The sequence below is a fragment of the Carassius carassius genome, chromosome 13 (genome assembly GCF_963082965.1).
Source record: "Carassius carassius chromosome 13, fCarCar2.1, whole genome shotgun sequence".
In the NCBI taxonomy this organism is placed as follows: Eukaryota; Metazoa; Chordata; class Actinopteri; order Cypriniformes; family Cyprinidae; genus Carassius; species Carassius carassius.
This window is the reverse complement of record NC_081767.1, coordinates 8320342-8330679: the sequence shown is the minus strand read 5'-3', so window position 1 is coordinate 8330679 and position 10338 is coordinate 8320342. Positions and strand designations below refer to the sequence as shown.

The 10338-nt window shown below is 41.0% G+C and overlaps 1 pseudogene; it reads left to right on the top strand.

Annotated features, from left to right (window-relative positions):
• Positions 1–765: 765 nt before the first annotated feature.
• LOC132155924 (UDP-glucuronosyltransferase 2B31-like) lies at positions 766–9455 on the top strand (annotated as a pseudogene).
• Positions 9456–10338: the final 883 nt, after the last annotated feature.

Sequence of the window (10338 nt, the reverse complement as noted above, 5' to 3'; positions counted from 1 at the left end):
CGACAAAAAGACATGCACAGTGTTTCTTGTCATCTAAGGAATCCACTATATCATTCAAAACTTTTAAAACGGCTGTAGACATACTGTATCCTTTACGGAAACTGGATTGGTTAGTAGACAGAATATTATGAGTATTTAAATACTTTGTCAATTGCGCACTAACTAATTTTTCCAAGATTTTCGAGATAGTACACAGTTTAGATATAGGTCTATAATTGTCCATTAAAGAAGGATCATATTTGCATGCATAATCTACAATATACAGATTAGAAACATTCATCTTAAAAAAAAATAATAATAATAATAACAATAAAAATGTATATAGATCTTTTATCACACTTTCCGAAATACTTTACACGCATGCGCAGTAGCATCAGTTCATCGGTTCTCAAATCGGACCCGAAAACCGATGCAACCGGCTCTTGACTCGAGAACGAGAATTGCTCCAGCAGTGGGCGTGTTCGTTCGTCATCTGGCTCGGCTCAGTGTTCATCTTCAGTTCGGTCTACACAGCAGTTCAGTCAGTGTACTGTTTGAGTAAATGAATTACTCCGGGATATTGGTTTATTCTGACTCAGAGGGAGTGTCAGTCACGTTAAAAAAGTTAACATCTTAAGTAATTTGTGGATTAATGCTTATTGGAGACGTGAACCGTTTCAAACGATTCAGTTCGATTTGGTGAACTGGTTCAACAGGTTCACTAAATTGAACGATTCGTTCACGAATCGGACATCACTACGCAGCAGTGTTTGGAAATAACGATACTTCCGCATGATCTGATTCCAGTGTCTGGCTGCGGCAACTCTCTGTTTTAACGGCTTGGGCTGGTGTTGAAACTGACTGTATGCATGCTGTACCTCTCTACCAAGGTGTGTATGATCTAATCGTACAGACTTATTACTGAGACTTGTGTCTGTGAGTGTGGCATTCAGTCTGTGTTCACAAAGTTCAACAGATTAAATGAATTTTAAATTCATGCATTCCCTCAAGTGATCTGTTATTTCCTCACTGTTCTTTCTCAAGTTCACAGTCCATACTGAACGAATTACATACAGTTAAATTACAAATTAGTTGTCTGGATTTGTTTCTTGTCAAGTTTGCATTTTGTCATATTGTTGATAAACACAACTACTCATCTGTAGAACTGAAATCAGTAACAAATTTATATATGAATAAAAGTGTGCACTTTATAAAAGTTTATGTGCCAAAGACATTGTTGCAAACAAACTGCACTTTGTCTTGCTGTTGGCTACTCACTTCATTTTGAATAACCACTTTTTTTGGTGATGTGATTATGCTAATAATTTGGTCAGAGTGTAACATAATAAATATATCAGCACTGAAGAAATCAGGAGCATATATATGTAGTGGGTGTCGTGTCTTCTTCACTTAACAAGCAATAATGAACTCTGACGACTCGAATTAAAACAAAGAACTGGTTTACTGTAGTTTCCGACAGTTTTACAGAGAATGAGTTTACTTTAGCAGTATACACATACAAAGTTCACTTCTAGTGAGCTCTCAACCTGAATAGCATTATGGGCAATGAATTCTTAAAGGGGAACAGCCCAATTAATTACTATATGTGTAGTAAATGTTCTTATTATTGAACAATGAATTAAACATTGTACTAAGAATTTATGATTCTCAATCTCATTTAAGTTACAACATCCTCCCCCCCAATGAACAACTGTTCATCAACTTAAATCTCTAATGCATAAAGCAACTGAACGGGTCTCCTTAGTACAGTTCCTGTGGATGCTCTAACAGCACAGGATCTAGCTTTGCCATCTCTGCCTGGAAACAGCTCTTCAATTTTTCCTAATTTCCAGGTTTGTCTTGGCATGTTGGCATCTCCTATAAGAACAATGTCACCTGTTTTCAGCACAGTGGATTTCTGTGTGCTGCAATAATGTGCAGATTTCAAGTCTAGCAGATAGTCTTTCCTCCAACGATTCAACAGATTGGTCATGAGTCTGTTTCTGTATCTCCACCTCCTTGTCATCTCTTCCTTACTCACAGTGGTATGATCAAGGTCCGCAGGGAATGGTTTTGGCGGCAGTGAAGTCAGTCGTTCACCGACCAGGAAGTGAGCAGGTGTCAGTGGCTGCAGCTCATCAACTTCATTGTGAACAAAGGTAAGGGGTCTGGAATTCAGTGTGGCTTCTACTTCTGTGAGAAGGGTAGTCATTTCTTCAAAGGTGAGCGATGCCCTTCCTAGCACCTTTCTCAGGCACGTTTTTACAGACCTCACTAGCCTTTCCCAAAATCCACCCCACCAGGCCGCTCTCTCTACGATGAAGCGCCAGCTGATGCCCTTCCCTGAGAAGTATTCCAGCAGTTGTGGATCTTTGATGGCTCGCCACAGCTCACTGAGGTCTTGGTTTGCTCTTTTGAAAGTTTTGGCATTGTCTGTATAAATTACCTTGCACAATCCTCTTCTAGAAACAAATCGCTTAAGTGCTAACAGGAAGCTTTCTGTTGACTGACTTGACACGAGCTCCAAATGCACTGCTCTGGTGACTGCACATGTGAACAGAGCAACATAAGCCTTACATAGCACACGATCATTCTTCACATACAGTGGACCTGCAAAGTCTATACCGGTCACTGCGAATGGAGGGGTCTCTGTTATTCTGTCTCGTGGGAGTGGAGCCGTGCCCTGTTGTGCGGGTTTTGCTTTAAATCTTTTGCAAACAGTACATTTTGACAGGATACCTTTTACAAGTTGTCTGCCTCGCAAAATCCAGTGTCTACTTCTTATTTGTACAAGAGTGTCTCTTAGACCAGAATGCATGGTAACTTCATGGCTGTACTGGATCAGCAGCTTACAATATCTGCATTTGCTAGGTAGAATCCATGGGTGTTTTTCTCTGTAACTGAAGTCCGACTGTTGCAATCTGCCTCCAACACAGAGCAATTCATCAGCGTCAAGCAAAGGTTTTAAATCTCTGATTTTGGAATCTGAATTCAGGGTTTTACCGGCTTTCAGCACACTTATCTCATGACTAAAACTGCAAACTTGTGTCACTTTGATCCAGTACTTCTCAGCCTCAAACATTTCTTCTGCAGTCAACTCACCTCTTCTCTTTGAGTTTGAACTTGCGTTGTGCACAAACCTCTTAATCCAAGCAGTGACCCGCAATACTTTCTTCAGTTTACTGTACTTCTGCAAGTCTAGCACAGGTTCTGTTTCACTTTGGTCACTGTGGCTGCTGAGTTTCACACTGATCTGCTGAACTTGTTTTAGCTCATTAATCACATCTTCGACACTCTGATCGTCATCATTTTCTTCAGACAGATTTGGGGTAATCAAAAATGGGGGTCCTCTCCACCACAGTCCGCTTTCCTTCAGATTAGCTATGGTCTGACCTCTGGTTGGGAGATCTGCTGGATTGGCCTTGCCTTTGCAGTGAGACCACATTGCCGGGTTAGTTAAAGACTGTATTTCAGCTACTCTGTTTGACACAAACTGTTTCCATCTGTATGCTGGACTGCGAATCCACTGTAGTACGATCATTGAATCTGTCCACAGGTGAACCTGTTGTAGCTCCATATTTAAAGGCTTTAGCAAGTTATTTCCTAGTCTTGCTCCAATCACTGCTCCCATCAACTCAAGACGTGGCAGGGATATCTTTTTCAGCGGGGCCACCCTGGACTTTGAAGCAACGAGGCACGTGATCTTTGTTCCATCATCCGCCTCTCGCAGCAAGTATGCAACTGTACTATAAGCTTTCTCGCTTGCGTCACAGAACACGTGAAGCTGTTTTGCATCGTACTTGTGCTCAGATTTTATTCCATACCAGCGGGGAATGCCTATTTGGTGGATCTGTGGAAGTTCTGAACACCAGCTTTGCCATTCTTGTGCAAGATCTGTAGGCAGCTCCTCATCCCAGCCAAGGCCTCGTATCCACATCTCTTGAAAAAGGCATTTCAACCGCACAATGTAAGGAGTTAGAAAGCCTATTGGGTCGAATATGCGAGCAGAGAGTTTCAGAACGCTCCTTTTGGTATTCTCTCTTTTTGCTACAGCGTCCAGCAGTGCAGTCAGATCAAAGACGAAATCATCCTTTTCAGTCCTCCACACCAAGCCTAGCACCTTTAGTACAGCTCCTGGTGTCTCTGTCTCTGGTCCAAGTTCATTCATCGTTGTTTTCCATTTCTCCTTCAACTCTGGACAGTTCGTTGTCCATTTGCTAAGGTCCATGCCAGCTGTGGACATAATCTGTTTGGCTTTAGCAGTTATGGAGAAAGCATTCTTTAAGTCACTTGCACTTGAGATAAAGTCATCGACATAAAGTGATTCCTTTATTATCTTTACTACCTCAGGAAGTTGGGCTTCATATTTATTCAAATGTTTTCTCACTGTAGCTGCAAGGAGAAATGGGCTGGGAGATACTCCAAACACCTCCCTAGTCATTCGTAGTACACGCAGCTTCTCACCTTCGACTTCATGAGGCAGTGCAGTGAGCCAGAGAAATCGCACAGCATCTCTGTCCTTCTCAGCAAGAGAGATCTGCAAAAAAGCCTTTTTGATATCTGCTGTAAATGCAATCGCATGCAGTCTGAACTTGATTAATATACTGAGCAGATCTGGATTCAGGTTAGGACCAGTAAGCAGACAGTCATTAAGTGATGGAGAGTCTGTGTCATGTGATGAGGCATCAAACACTACTCTGAGTTTTGTTGTTACCTTGTCTTCGCGGAGAACAGCGTGATGAGGCATATAGTATTTCACAGTGATCGGAGATGACTTCTCCTCCACAGCATCTTCGACAATGCCCTGCTCAAGGTAATCATTCACAACTTCATTATATCGGTGACACAGCACTACATCTGACTCCAGCTTTCTCTTAAGACCTTCAAATCTTTTCCTTGCTATTCTGTAGTTATCTGGAAGTTCCGGCTTGTCAGATCGCCATGGCAGTTCAACTTCATATCTTCCATCTTTGTACTGAGTTGTCTTTTCAAACTTGTGAAGAGCCTCCTCTTCCTCAGGACTGTCTGTCTGCTTCATAGTGATACCGAGCGACTCTATTTCCCAGAAAGCTTTCAGACTCTCTGAAACCAGTGAGTCTTCAGTAACTTGTATTTGCATACAAGCTGCATCAGCAACACTGGACATTTTGACTGGGCCTTGCACTGACCATCCAAAGATGCTCTCAATGGCTACAAGTGCATCTGTAATTCTTTCTACTCGGCCTGACACTATACGCCAGTAGTAATCGGCACCAATCAGCATCGACAACTCTGTATCAGAAGTGCTGTCGTCTGTATAATCTGCTAACTGCAAGCCCTTTCGTTCCAGCTCTGCTTGGATGTGCTCACCTGGGATCTTCATCACGGTAGTGCACACTTGGGGTGTCTCAAGTGCTTCGATTTCAATTTTCTGTCCCTTCTTACAGATGTTCTGCAGAGTTAATTTTACTGTGTTGCGCTTTGCTGTAACTGGTGCTGTAGAGCCAAAAGTATGAAGAGTGACTGTTTCTTGCTTGATCACAGGTAACTTTAAAGCTCTCACTGTGCTTTCACTGATGAAGCTTCTCTGACTGCCTCCATCCAGTAAGCAGCGAATGCTTCTACATCCAGCAGGTCCTTCTGCACATGCTCTTACAGTCTGCAGCAGTACAGTGTTGTTCTGTTTAGAGGGCTGTATCTTTACTGTATGGGAGGCAAAGGAAGAAACTACATTGTCCTTGTTATCATCAGTGTCAGAAGCACGTGTCTCTCTTTTTTCACATACAGCACTGTGGTGTCGGCTTCCACATATATTACAGCACATTTTAGTCTTACAGAATCTTGCGATGTGCTTTGGCCCAAGACATATGAAACATCTTCCCATCTTCATCAGTTTGTCCTTTCGTGCAGCAATATCAGTTTCGGGACACAGTTCCGTTTTGTGTGCTGCACTATCACAGAAAAGGCAGTTCTGTATTCTTTGACTGGTGGTTTGCAGTACTGCATCTGATGGCATGTTTTGTTTTCTGTGCTTCATTTCAAATGATGTGTCTTGTCTTTTAACTGGTTTCTGGTAACTTTGACTGTCTCTGGAATTACATGGCTTAATCAGCTGCATGGTTCTTTCTCTGCTCAGAATCTCTTTTTGCAGGAATTCCATAACTTCTGAGACCTTCCATTCATCACTGGTTCCTCTCTGTCGACTATACTGGAGAGTAATGTCATCTGGAATCATCTGTAGCAGGACAGGGCACAACAAGCTGCCATAAGCCTCTGATGCGACACCCATCGATTCTAAGCTGCGGATATGTACTTCACATTCATCATAAAGTTGTCTCAGAGCAGTGACTTCGGTTGATTTCTTTACTGGGCAGAGATTCAGTAGTTTGGTCATATGAGCATTAACAAGCAGGTCTTTTCTTCCGAACCGATTCTGCAGCAGCTCGATCGCATGATCATAATTACTGTCTGTTAACATCAGTCCCGCTATTGCCTTTGAAGCAGCGCCAGTTAAGTACGTCTTTAAATAATTAAACTTCTCTGTTTTGCTCAGCGCATCATTCTTGTGAATAGCGGTTTCAAACTGATTCCAAAAGTCTTGCCACTGACTGATTTCACCATTAAACTTGTCTATAATCAACTTGGGCAACTTAACTGTTTGTCTGTGCAGCGAGGGCTCTGTGCTGCTTGGTCTGCTACTTTCCCGGTTTCTCTGTATCACTCGGTGCACGCGTGATTTCGCGGTGATGACTCTCTCTTTATACTCCTCAACATCAGCGATTTCATTCTCCAAATCATCGGTGTCCGTCCCTTCCTCAATTCCAACATCCAACTCCAGCAGCGTTTCCTCCTTTACAGACAACAGGGCTAACAGTTCACGTAATCGTTCAATGACCGGATCTTCTTTGTCTACCTCTGTTGCGATGTCTTGTAAAAGTCTCGTTGTGGAAGCGCGTACAGCTCTCCGTTTTCTGATTAATCTTTCAAGTCGCTCTGCCATTTCGGATGTTGCTTGCTAGATTCCCGGGTTTCGGCACCAAACTTTGTCGTGTCTTCTTCACTTAACAAGCAATAATGAACTCTGACGACTCGAATTAAAACAAAGAACTGGTTTACTGTAGTTTCCGACAGTTTTACAGAGAATGAGTTTACTTTAGCAGTATACACATACAAAGTTCACTTCTAGTGAGCTCTCAACCTGAATAGCATTATGGGCAATGAATTCTTAAAGGGGAACAGCCCAATTAATTACTATATGTGTAGTTAATGTTCTTAATGTTCTTGGGGAGTGCATGTACAGTGCTCTCTCCACCCTCAATACCACGACTTAGGTGCCCTTGAGCAAGGCATCGAACCCCCAACTGCTCCCTGGGCGCCGCAGCATAAATGGCTGCCCACTGCTCCGGGTGTGTGCTCACAGTGTGTGTGTGTGTGTTCACTGCTCTGTGTGTGTGCATTTCGGATGGGTCAAATGCAGAGCACAAATTCTGAGTATGGGTCACCATACTTGGCTGAATGTCACTTCACTTTCACTTTCACTTTCACTTTCACTTATTATTGAACAATGAATTAAACATTGTACTTAGAATTTATGATTCTCAATCTCATTTAAGTTACAACAGTGGGCATCAAAATAATCCCTGACCTTGTGGGTGGAACTGAAAATGTCACAGCATATTTTCCTAATCCAAACTTTTTTCATTTAAAAAATAATAAAAAAGTTATTTTGAAAATATAAATTGGACTGTCTGTTTCTTAATTTCATTGACTCTACAGTACTGCAAAGCGTAAATCATCCAATTATTTTGTCACTTACAGGCAAGATGACACCATTTTCTAAGAACAAGGTTTCTGCTTCGCTCTGGATAAAGATTGTAATCTGTTTCGTTTCTCTCTGTGATGGTGGCAAAGTCTTGGTGGTACCTTTGGAGGGAAGTCACTGGGTGAACATGGAAGTGCTCATCAAGGCGCTACATGGTCGAGGACACAACGTTGATGTAATACGCACCTACAACAGCTGGTTTGTAAAGGAGAACTCAACTTATTACAGCTCTATAACCATACCTAACACCAAAGGAATGGATGAAGAATTTGTAGGAGACATGCTTAACAAAGTAATTGACTATGAAAGAGGAAAGAGCAACTGGCTGAGTGCTGTATGGCTGCATTTGGATTCGATTCATGTCATTTTTAAAGCCAATGAAATGATATGTCAACTTATAACAAACATATTTGAAAGTGAGGAAATTATGAAGACACTGAAGGAAAAGCAATACGATCTGGTGCTCACTGATCCTGTATGGGGAGCAGGCATTCTCTTGGCTCATAAACTTAAGTTACCCATGGTATATAATGTGAGATGGAGTGCTACTGGAGAGGGACACTCTAACATTGCTCCCTCACCGCTGTCTTACATCCCTATCACAGGATCTAGAAACAGACAAAATGAACTTTTTTCAAAGAGTAAAAAATGTGTACTTCTATTTTCTGATGCACATTCTTTACACCCATTTTAATGTGCCAGAGTACCAAGCACTTTGTGACAAATATTTCCACCCACCTGTGCGTTTTCATGAACTTCTCCAGGGGGCTGATATATGGCTTATGAGGGTTGATTTTGTTTTTGAATTTCCACGTCCAACAATGTCAAATATTATCTACATTGGCGGTTTCCACTGCAAACCAGCAAAGACCCTTCCACATGACCTGGAAGTCTTCATGCAAAGTTCTGGAGAGCATGGGGTCGTTATCATGTCTTTAGGGTCATTTATCAGTGTCTTACCAGATGACATAACAGCTGAGATAGCGGCTGCTTTTGCTCGGCTTCCTCAAAAGGTGATTTGGAGATGCACTGGAAAAAGACCATCTACTTTGGGCAACAACACATTGCTAGTTGACTGGATGCCACAGAATGATCTTCTAGGGCATCCAAAGACTAAAGTTTTTATTGCACATGGTGGAACTAATGGGCTTCAAGAAGCTTTGTACCATGGCATTCCAGTGATTGGAATTCCACTGTTTTTTGACCAGTACGACAATCTTCTTCGACTGCAAGTCAGGGGAGGAGCCAAGATAGTTTCTATTGCAACTTTAAATAAATACACACTGCACGCGGCCATACAAGAAGTAATCAGTGAGCCATCTTACAGACTGAGTGTGCAGAGACTCTCTCATCTGCACAGAGACACACCAGTTAAACCACTGGACAGCGCTCTCTTCTGGATTGAGTTTGTAATGAGACACAAAGGTGCCGCTCACCTTCGTTCAGAATCCTATAAACTGCCTTGGTACTCCTATTACTCTGTAGATGTTGCAGTTACATTGTTTGCAGTTGTTCTGATAATCACTCTCTCCATATTTTTAACAGTTAGATATCTGTGTGTCAAGTGCTGCAGCAGAAAAAGGAAAACCGAGTGACATGTTTCCATATGAAGTGGTTTGACTGTTAAATGTGCAACAAAAAGATAATATTAAAAGTTCCCATTCTCCACATTCTATAGAATCTTTCTAACTTTATGGTGAAACCGTCTTTTTTTGACCACATAAGAGATAAGTGTCATGTAGATGGTGTGGTTGTATGGAGCCCTGGATATTTACTTAAAACAACTTTAAACTTTTAAATCTCTGACAATAAGCTTCTTTTAACTTTCTTAAACATTTTTGTTTTCTTTTATATTATTTTATAAGATCTGATCTCATATGTAAAATTATGCAGAGATTCTTTTTTATGCAGATATACTCTTTTTATGCTTTACCTCATGTAAACTCTCTTTATTCCTCTCTCCCAAGTTGACATAGTAATAGCCGCCAGTTAAATTGCCACTGTGCCAAATTACTTTGTTTTATAATATATGCTGAATGATATAGTCATAGTGTGGAAAAGTAGTTTAAACCCCTCTTTATCAAATTGATATTACCAGCAAATTTACATGTGAGTAAAAGTGTGTAGTTTATAGACATCTGTGCCATACTGTAAATCATGTTCCAAATAAACTTTGGACTTTGACTGCATTTTAAAAGATAATGCATGATATGGTGTAATGCTAAAGTTTGGATATCAGCTCTGAACAAAGAAGCATAAGCCAGTCGGTATAACTGAAAGTAATTTAAGGTTCATGGATTAAAACTAAGATTTAAGAATTTAAGATTTTTTTTTAACAGAAGGCTATTTAGTCCAAGTAAATTTAAGTTTTCCATTATTTCAGGGATCATCTGTAGTTTTCTTTGGTTCTCAAGGATTCGTTTGATAAAGATATTTTTTCCTTTCTTTGATGCAGTTTAGTAGCCCCAGTGTGATGTTTGAGGATGGGAATGTTCTTTACATTTGATTTTATATTATGCTTAAAGGGTTAGTTCAACCAAAAAATGAAAATTAGGCCA